The following is a 10,632-nucleotide window of genomic DNA, read 5'->3' on the forward strand; positions in this document are numbered from 1 at the left end:
TGGAAGGTTATGCAAGAAACTACTGTCACACAAGAAACGGTTGCCTCTGGGGAGGGGACCTGGGTGGTTGTATACCATTTGGTACCTTTGGAATTGTACAGCATGTGCAAATATTGCCTATTCAAAACATAGGTAAAATTTCATTTTAAGTTGTGCACTATAGGTGGGAACACCTATAACAAGTGGCAGAATCACAAGAAGACAAAGCAAACCACGCAGGCGTCTAGGCCCTCTGACTCCATTTGTCAGAGCAAGCGCTCCTGAGCAAACCCAGTGTGAGCTGGATTGGGGAGTGACTGCCCAGGGGGAAGCACTGCAGTTACAAGGTGGAAGATAAACGTATATGAAGCTATGGCAGCGAGAAAAATTAGGACCAATGACCCAACCTTCCCTGGCAGTCCGCAGTGTGTAAGGGCATTATCCTTTATTTAGCCTGTCCCCAATTGGACATGCAGGATTTTTACAGGTGCTCACTACTAATACGGTCTTTGCACAGTAGGTTCCTGGTTACTGTTATGAATTGCATGTTTGGATATTGACAACTACAGTAGTTGTAAAAAAAAATTTTTATCATACTCAGCTCCTTAGATCATTCGAGGTGCCACAAACTCACCTCTTGGAGGGAATGTTGAAATGGCATCTTTTGGGCCTTGGGTCTATAGAGAATATCTGCTGGGGAGCAATAGTCAGTGCAACTACATTCAGCTCCAGAGCCCCAAATTCTGGGAGGGTGTGTCCTCGGTCCTCAGAACTGACAGCCGTTGGAACCAATTTTACGTGTTGGGGGTTATTAAACACATAGACCCCACTAACACAAGGTTTCAGCATTTTCTTGAGGGAGAGTGTGCCAACGGACTGAAGAGCAAGATTGACTGAATCAGGATGTGTGACCTTAGGCAAGGTAATCTCAATTTTCTTCTCTAAAATGGCAGGTGGGATTAGGTGGTTTCACATTGTTAGAATTTTAGTTATAAATGTTAGAAACCCAATTCAAGATGGCTTAAGCCAAAAGGAGGATTTATTAGTTCCTGGAGCAAAAAAGGATACTAGAGAAGAGCTCACAGAATCAAAAGCTGTAGGAACCAAGCCTTCGGGAATCAGAACCAAGATTTAATGCCCCAGGATTCTCTGCCCATCCCTAATTTCTGCTGCTCTTTCCGCGGCATTCTCTGCAGACAGGCTTTCTTCAAACGGTGGGAAAGGTGACCTTTCCCTGGCTTACATTTACATCTTTTCTGTACCCTGCCTCTGAGTTTGGGCCACTACCACTGAACTGAGAAGCAAATGGACCCTGATTAGAACAGTGTGAGGCATACAACCAAACTTTGCACCAATTGTGTAAATGGGTACTATGATTAGACTGACCCAGACCTACATCATAAGCCCATCTCTGTGGCCAGGAATTGGGTACGGGAGTCATGGAAAAACAACTGACCAGGAAACAAATTTAGAAAGAAAGGGCACCAACCAGGGAAATGTGCAAGAAAAATAAACAATGGCAAGCACAGTCCAGTGATGTTCTTCTTGGTTATAATGTGAGTTATTCTCAGATATGAGGTACTCAGTTCTCGAAAGTTCAATAAAAGTTTACAGAAAACCAAATTGATCATTGATTATTTTGAGAAAATTAGTAATCTTAATTTTTCTGAATTTGTAGTCATTTGTGTTGACATTTTTTCTTTGCAGCTTTTTTTTTTTTTTTTTTTTTTGGCAGCTGTTTCAATTAATTGCAATGTGATCTTGTCAGGTCTTGGTCTGCCTGGGTTAGAACACAGATAGGAAAAAGCTGAGAAAAAAATAAAATGAAAGCCGGCATCCTGGTAATGACATTATCTTTAAAATGATGTGGAAACCTAAGGCCTGATCATTTAGCCATTAGATCCCCTGGCACCATTACAACCCAAACTGTGTTAACTTGACATTTTGATGTAGCTCCAGTTTGAGTAATTCGTTTTCTTCAATTCCCAAGGAAGTTTAAGCGATGTTACATAGAGGAGTCTTTCAACCTTAAAATAAAATGTGTGCTTGTCCTAAAGCTCAAAGAGTTTGTCATCCTGAATGTTCTTAAATCTGTCCAACATAACTGGATGCCTTAAATTTTTTTTCTATTCCTTTAAAACATTAATGGACCAACGACTGATTTTTTTTAAGCCTAAATTGAAAGCTGTACATATAATTTTTTGACATGGTAGCAGTCTTGACTTCTTCCATATTTTTTTAAACTTGAAGAATTAGAGTTACTAGATTTAAGTGGATATTAAGTTTGTCTTTTTACATGGGATTGACATTGTGTACTAATACAGTCACATCTAGTGAATGGAGGAATGTGCTGATGATGCATCGAGAATAACTTTTCTCTCAAAAATTAGTCATCAATAGGTAATTTGCATTCCAAAAACTACTAGAACACGTATAAAGCAAGCATAAACTTTCTTTTCTGTGTACTTTGCAGTCTTATTCTTCTCTGATACTGGATCTCAAGATCACCAAGTGGCATACTTCTTATTAGAACTACCTAGCCCTGTTTTAACTTATTTCAGACGTCTTTTCAAGGCAATAGCTCTTTAACTTCAGCGTGAACAAGAATCACTGGGGAGCACTTTTAAAAATGCAGATTTTTGGATTCACCACAAATGCACGGAATCAGAATCTCTGAGGTGGGGCCTAAAAATCTGCATATTTAATAAGGTCATCTGTCACTCACACGGAAAAGTATTGTTCTGTGCAATCTAAAGACAGTCATTCTGAGTGTTTTAATCTGAAAAACATCCAAAATAGCAGTACTGATATAAAATACAATGTTTTATACCATATTTACAGTTCTAACCTCTTGGGTATTTAAAAATAACACTCTATTATCAGCAGTTCTCAAACTTGGCTGCACGTTAGAATTGACTGTGTAAATGTTAAAATTCCCTATGCTGAAGCCACATCCCAGATCAATTAAATCAGAATTCTGGCGTGGGATCCAAACATGAATGTGTTTTTTTTTTGGGGGGGGGGTGGGGAGGGGATATTTTTGTACCTTTACTTTTTTGGCGGGGGGTAAGAATGCTTAAGATCTATTCTTTTGGCCAATTCCAATTACAGTATAGTATTATCCTAGATAGACTCCATGCTAGCATATATTGCATCCTCAGAATTTACTCATCTTACAACTGAAAGCTTTAAACATTTTAACCTTTCTCCTTTTCCCTCAACTCCCACCCACTGGCAAACACCATCCTACACTCTGTTTCTATGAGTTTGAATTATTTTTCTTTCAGATTCCACATCTCGGTGATATCATACAGTCTTTGTCTTTCTCTGCCTTACTTCACTTAGCCTGATGACCTCCGGGTCCATCCGTGTTATCACAAACGACAGGATTTCCTTTTTGCTTTCTTTTTTTTTTCCTTAAGGCTGAACACCGTTGCGTTGTGTATACCGACTACATTTGATTTATTCATTCATCCAGCGTTGGACACTGACGTTATGGAAAACAGCATGGAGATTCCTCAAGAAACCAAAAACAGAATCGCCACATATGATCCGGCAATCCCACTCCTGGGTGTACGTCCCAAGAAAATGAAATCACTCTCCTGCAAGGACATCTGCACTGCCGTGCTCACTGCAACACCAGCCACAACCACCAAGATACGGTTCGGTTTTGATGTCATAGATTCCAGTTCAGTTATCGGCTATTCATTCTGCGCTTTTCCAGCCTTGGGTGTGTGAGGCTGTAAATCTGTGGAAAACCTAGTATTTCCCCTAAGCAACTACCTTTTGGTAAGGCCCTACATCTAAACTCTGTCTGCTTTAAAATTCTTTTCAAGGCATAATTTTAGACTTTGTTAGGTTGGAGTTACTATACCACTTCCTCTGTGTCCTGTTTCTTATCTCAAGGTAAGGCCTTTTTTGTGAGTACGCTGGAGACCTTGAGGAATGCAGAAATATTAACATGGACTCTCATTTCTGCTGGGACCGACCTTCGTCTTCCTCCAGAATTGCTCACCCTGAAGTACCCCTGTCCTTCCTCTGAGAAGCTTCAGGGAGGCTCTGCCAGGGCAGGAGCAGCCGCCACGCTCTCAGTCAGGGACACAGAATGGAAATCTGGTTGCCCTCTGCATCATTTCCTTTTCAATGTCAAGGTTCCACAGACACCAGTGGCTTCCGTCTCCTGAAAACTCTCTTCTGCTGCCCAGCTACTGAGAGCACTGTGCTCTGCTTGGACTCCAACTTGCTGTGTGACAATCAGGGATCTGCTCCCGGCCACAGACATCAACCTACTATGAGGCTTACAGTGTGAGTACCCATTCTTAGGTATCCGACACCTGAATACATCTCCTGATATATTTTGCCCGGTTGTATGTAGATTTACAATGTGATGCTTCCCCTATGCCAGGTATGTACGTGGGAGCGGATTTTCTTCTGGGGAAAAAAAAAATGCAGAAACAGGGAGTAAACTATCATAGTGTTTCTTTCCAGAGAGAATTCACTTTTATTTCTAGCAGATCACCTTAACTAGTTGAGAATATACCATGTTCCCACTGGATTTCTCTTTTTATTAGAGTCACAAGACTCTAATAAATACCTCTGATGAGAGGCATTCTCTTTCAGGCTCATTGTGTTTGCGGATTTTTATGGGTGCCAACAGAAGTCTGGGTTTGTCCACACCTAAACTCTGATTTTTGCCTCCAAATCTTCCCAAGAATTGGGAAATTCCCCCTGGGTCCTCTGACTCTTGACGAGAGGCACAGGACAATAATCCAAATGGCAGCTGAGCCAACTCAAACCGACATTCACTGTTTGGGAAGGCTGCTGTGTTAGTTTCACCGTGCACCGCAGATTTATCCTCTCAGAGATTCCAAGCGGGATTTTTGACTCTTTTATGGTGTTTTTACCTTACAATAGTTTTTATGTAGTCAAATATATCTTTTACTTTTGGACTTGTAGGTTTTATGCACTTGCCGGGATACGAAAATGAAGCATTCATATTTTATTCTAGAAGGTACACAGCTTTATTTACTTTAGGTTTCTGTCTTTAATTCATCTGTAATTTATTTGGAGGTGAGGAGTGAAGTACAAATCCAGCTTGTTCTTCAATCTAAATGGCAAACCAGTTGTTATAATACCACATAGTGAATAATCAATCTCTCTTTTCTCAACTAATTTGAAATGCTACTAAATTCCTGAACATTTGGAGGGTTCTAGTTTTGGGTTCTCTATTATGATTCATATTAATAAAAATGTTCAATAAATTATAATACATGTTTGTTTTTCTTTTTAAATAAACCTTGGGTGGTTACTAGTTTTCTTCTACTTTAGAAGGACCTGAGGTCCATTTTAATTTATTCTAACATTTGTAAGACTGTGAACATGGCACCTCATCATCTCTCCTTTTCCCTGGCAGTATTCAAATCAGCAAATGGCTCAAGGACAAATGTAGCATTGAATGTCAGGCTCAGGCCTTATGCGGAGATATTGACCCCTCCGCATATTTTGGTTGCCTTGGTAACTCTTCAATGTCTTCAAACAGATTTTTAATATGTGTATTACTTGATTTTCCTACTTGTTTTCAGTAGGTTGATTGGTCTGTTTTAAGCTAATTTAACATAGCCCCAAACATATGTTGGGACGTCTAACCCCTCCTTCTAAAGTCCTAAGAATTTAAAGTACATTCCCTTATTTGGCCTAAGAGAAATTCTAGGTAAGCCAAAATTTTTTCCAAAAAAAGAAGAAAAAGAAAAATCCCCTTTAATGTTTCAAATGCTTCTGAAATTGAACTAACCTTTCAGAATTAATTTAAATATTTTTGAAATTGCTGGTGTGCTTTATAGAAAGTAAGAGTGGCAAATCAGTACTAGGATCTGAAAGCTGTTTTGGAATGCAAAGATTCGGTCTTAAAAGACCTCTTTCACCCATCTTCTCCGGGTTTTTAGGGCATCAGTCAAATGGGCAAGTATCAGAGATGCAGGTTTTGAGAGGGAAACTTGACAGGAATGGAAATAACTCTAAATCATTTCTCACAAATGTTTCAGTGGATTGTATGAACCTCTTCCTTTGCCCATTCTGAGTTATCTGTGGAAGTTCTGGAGGCTAGGTGTCCAAGCAAAGCAACAGCAAGTTTGGTATCTTCTGAGATCTCTCTCCCTGGCTTGCCCAGGCATCAGTGTATTTTCAGTTTCCCCAGGTGGTGACAATGTGTAGCCAAGGTAAAAAACTACTGCTCTAGATAGATTTATAGTCATGGAAAGCATCTTGAAGCACTGATTTTTCCAGTAATAGTTCAATATTTGGAGCAAAGAACTTCAAGAGAACAAAATTCTAAAACTCACACTTATACATAAAGGTATTTTTAAGGGCACCTGACACTCTTGGGTATCAGAGGCAAAGGACCGTCACTCTCGTTATCCACAATCATACCACTCAGGGGAAAACTGAAGAGAGAATACCATACAGTTGGCAACTTTTATAGGCAAAGGAAAAGAGGACTGTTGCATGGTCTTCCATTCTCAGAGGTCATGATACTTCCAAGACATTAAAGAGGTTGAGTGAAGTCAAAAGGAGGACATTTCTCTTTGTTCCCTGTTCCATGGTGACATGATCCCCTCTTGTTTAAGACATAAAATAACTACCCTCGATTTATAGTTTACTCATCTCACAGCCATTCATTGATCACCTACAGACTCTAGGCACCAGGCTAGGAGTGGGTTGGATACCAAGATGGAAAACACCCTTGGCTCAAAGGTTATGGAATGTAAGCTACAGGAGAACTCTTCATGGCCAGCCAGGGGACTTCTCCACATTCACAATTGGGAAGCTCACCAAATAACTCAAAGAACCAACGGACTGCTCTTATTCCATGGAGACGCAGATTTCGTGGTACCTATAGAGTAGGTCACAGAGCTCAAAGTAGAGAGAGGTCTCCTCCCCATGAGATGACACACACAGTAAAGTATCTCTGTGGTTAACAAGTTATGGCGGTGTAGGCCCGAAACTGTAACAATCTAACTTAGGATAAAGATACAAGATAAAAGTATAAAAATGTTCAACTCCGGAAGATGACAATGTAGCACAGCTTTAAATGCAATAAGGTGAGGGAAATAGTTTTCAAAACAGCTTTGAGAGGGGGAAGAAAAGTCATTTGTGAAAGCTCAGTACTCAGCATCTACAGATGGCGAGAGCTAACAAATAAATCAATTAAAGAATGCAAAGTGTGAACAGAAACATAAATGTGAATTAAAACCATGCAAACTTGAAGTTATGTATGAAGTATTTAAACCACTGGCACTAAAATTTTAAATTGAATTCTCTCATGAAACAGAAAACTGGCATAATTGCCTGAGTACAGGGTGGTTGGAGAATTACAGCTGGTGGGGAAAAAAAAAAATGTGTTTCTGTGTTTTGAAGAGACAGTAAAAGCATGACAGATGAACAGAAAGGGCTTGCCAAGATAGCGACAATAGTCCAGGTGAGAAACAACTAAAGCATAAAACAGTTGTAGCAGCTGAACTTGAATTAAGTAGTCTCAAGTTTGTTTCCTATGATGTTCACCTTGATGGATTCCACGGTACTCGTTCTTGCCAATCCATGAAAGCTTGCAGCAATACGGTCTGTTGACTGAGTGAGGTCAGAGAGTTTGGGGCATTTCATAGAGCTGCTAGCCTCTGTTTTGAGTGTCTTTTTATCCCCCAGGCCTGTGCAGGATTTCTGTACAATATTGGGTTATTTATTTACTTGTTTACAACACTCTCTGTATTTGTGGGGGAGGAGGACGGGAGTGGGGAGAGAAGGGTATTCTCTTTCAGATGGAGACTGGAATAGTTCAGCCTTTAGAGAACTCTCACCCTCTTCCATGACTGAGTCCTAAATATTGAGCAAACGTGTGGACCCGAGAGCCAAACTGCCTACAGCCCAGAGCGGCTGCTTACCAGGGACTCCCTGGGGCAAACGTTTCCACTTGCTTATGTCTTGGTTTTCCCCTCTGTAAAAGGGACAAACAGTTACGTTCTCAGATGGATTTCATTTTTTAAGCAGCTCTGAAAACCGGCAAGTTTATATTTACAATACTTAAAATCTACCATTGCCTTACCTCACAAACAACTCGATCATGTGCACAGATGAAATGAAATAAGGGTTTAGTACTGTGTCCCCACAGAGAAAGGAAAAGGATATAGAAATGTCAGATAGCATTGTCTCTGCTTGGAGTTGAATCCAAAATAAAGATTGAAAAATAAATTCATCATCATGTATTTCTCCCTCTCCACAAGCCATCTCTTCCTCCAGCTGCCTTCGGCAAAGCGGCACTAATGTTTCCTCACACTCACAGTGGAATTTCAAAAACTCTATTAGAGGCATCACACTGCCACTTTCTCCATCAGCAAAGCCCTAACGCCTCACCCCACCCAGAGCCTTTTTGAGCCCACCTGTTTCATTCTATCACTTTTGTCCTATCAGTCTCCAATTTCTGGCTTTTTTTTCTTAATTAAAGTTTATCGGAGTGACAATTGTTAGTAAAGTTACACAAGTTTCAGGTGTACAATTCTGTAACACATCATCTATATGTCACGTTGTGTGTTCACCACCCAGAGTCAGTTCTGCTTCCATCACCATATATTTGATCCCTTTTACCCTCATCTACCATGCCCCTCCCCCCTTACCACTAAACTACTGTCTGTGTCTTTTATTCTAAATGCTAACCTCCCTGAAACACACCAGGTAACTACACCGGGCATCCTTCAGAATGCTCTGCTTCTAGCCCATCAGTCTGATAAGTTGGCAAATCCAACATTAGCATAGCCTCTTCCTCAACCTGGATGCCCTGTCTTCCTTCTGTCTGGTGGAATCCTTAACCATCCTTCCAGGCTCATCTGAAACCCCACTGCTGCCCCTGGCATCTTTCCACACTGATTTCCACCATCTCTGAACTCCAGGGACTCGTAGCTCCATCCAACCCTGCCTTCTGCCCTGATGTCCTGGTTTCAAGTGTGTGCTCTGTCTGCCTAGGGAGATGGAAAACTCCCAGGGATCAGGATGGAGTCTCCCTCCTCCTTCACTGAGCGCAACGCTATAACCATCGCAGATATTCAATCAAGAGTGGTTGAGCTTGCTTGAATCAAACCATTTCAGTTCCTAAGTTCCCACTGACTAGGAAGTGATCTTTTTACTTTGTACACTGCCTTAAGCAATGATGTCATTTTTTTATTATACTTGATGTACAAAATAATACTTTTAAGGTCAAAACATTTTATATGTTAATGAATATATATATATTAAGGAATGCATTTTATTTGGCTCCCATAAAAAAGATAATCAGAAATCTTAGAATAAGTTTCTATACTATGATATCAAGAGAAGTTCAAACTCGTTTATTGAGGGCCTACTATGCACAGATACTATGTAGGGGAACACTTCACATACATTAAGTCATGAAATCATTACAACAATCATACAAAATACGAGGTCTGCCAATTAAGTTCGTGAACTTGTTGCAAAAACGCTACTAACCATTTTTGATATCAGAGGGATTATTCATTATGAATTTGTACCAACTGGACAGTTAACCAAGTTTACTATTTGGAAGTATTTGAAAAGGCTGCGTGAAAAAAGTAGATGCCCTGAACTTTTCGCTAACAATTCACAACTTTTGCATCACGACAATGCACCCACTCACACGGCACTGTCTGTGAGGGAGTTTTTAGCCAGTAAACAAATAACTGTATGGGAACACCCTCCCTACTCACCTGATCTGGCCCCCAGTGACTTCTTTCTTTACCAAAAAATAAAGGAAATATTGAAAGGAAGAGATTTGATGACATTCAGGACATCAAGGGTAATATGATGACAGCTCTGATGGCCATTCCAGAAAAAAAGTTCCAGAATTGCTTTGAAGGGTGGACAAGGCACTGGCGTTGCTGCATAGCTTCCCAAGGGGAGTTCTTCAAAGGTGACCATAGTGATATTCAGCAATGAGGTTTGTAGCACTTTTTCCAGGATGAGTTCGCTTACGTAATAGTCCAATCTCGTAGATATTGTTTTTCCCTTTTTTACAGATCAGAAACCTTAAGTATCAGGTTGGTGCAAAAGTAATTGCAGTTTAAAAGGTTAAAAAGTGTGAAAACCGCAATTACTTTTGCACCACCAACCTAATATATTCCAGGAAAGGGGTGAGTACTAAAAGCAAAGACTATATTTTTCCTTGGTGAAGAAATCATAGAGAATCAATAAAAATAACAGATTTTGTGTGCCAGGCCCTTTCCTACAGGTAATAACTCATTTAATCCGCATAAGTTCATGAAATAAGAAATATTATTGCTCCCACTTTACAGATCAGGAAACAGAGAAGGGAGCCCAGAGAGGTTAAATCACTTGCCCAGGCCACTGAGCTACAAAGTAGCTAAACGGGGTTCAGTTCTCAGTCTGTTTCATTATTCACCAGTATCCTGACTAGAGAAGTCAAAAACACGGGTATGACATAGACAGATGGTGTGCTATTAAAATACTAATGCCTTTGGAAGATGTACACTCTTCAGACCTTAAACTCCTCCGAGCAATCAGAGGAACCCTTATCCTAAAAAAAATGAAATGAAACGTGGCAGCAGTATGTATCCAGCACTTAGCTGGGGCCTGGTTGGTCCAAGTGCGTGAGAA

Source organism: Rhinolophus ferrumequinum, chromosome 14 (assembly GCF_004115265.2).
Source record: "Rhinolophus ferrumequinum isolate MPI-CBG mRhiFer1 chromosome 14, mRhiFer1_v1.p, whole genome shotgun sequence".
NCBI lineage: Eukaryota > Metazoa > Chordata > Mammalia > Chiroptera > Rhinolophidae > Rhinolophus > Rhinolophus ferrumequinum.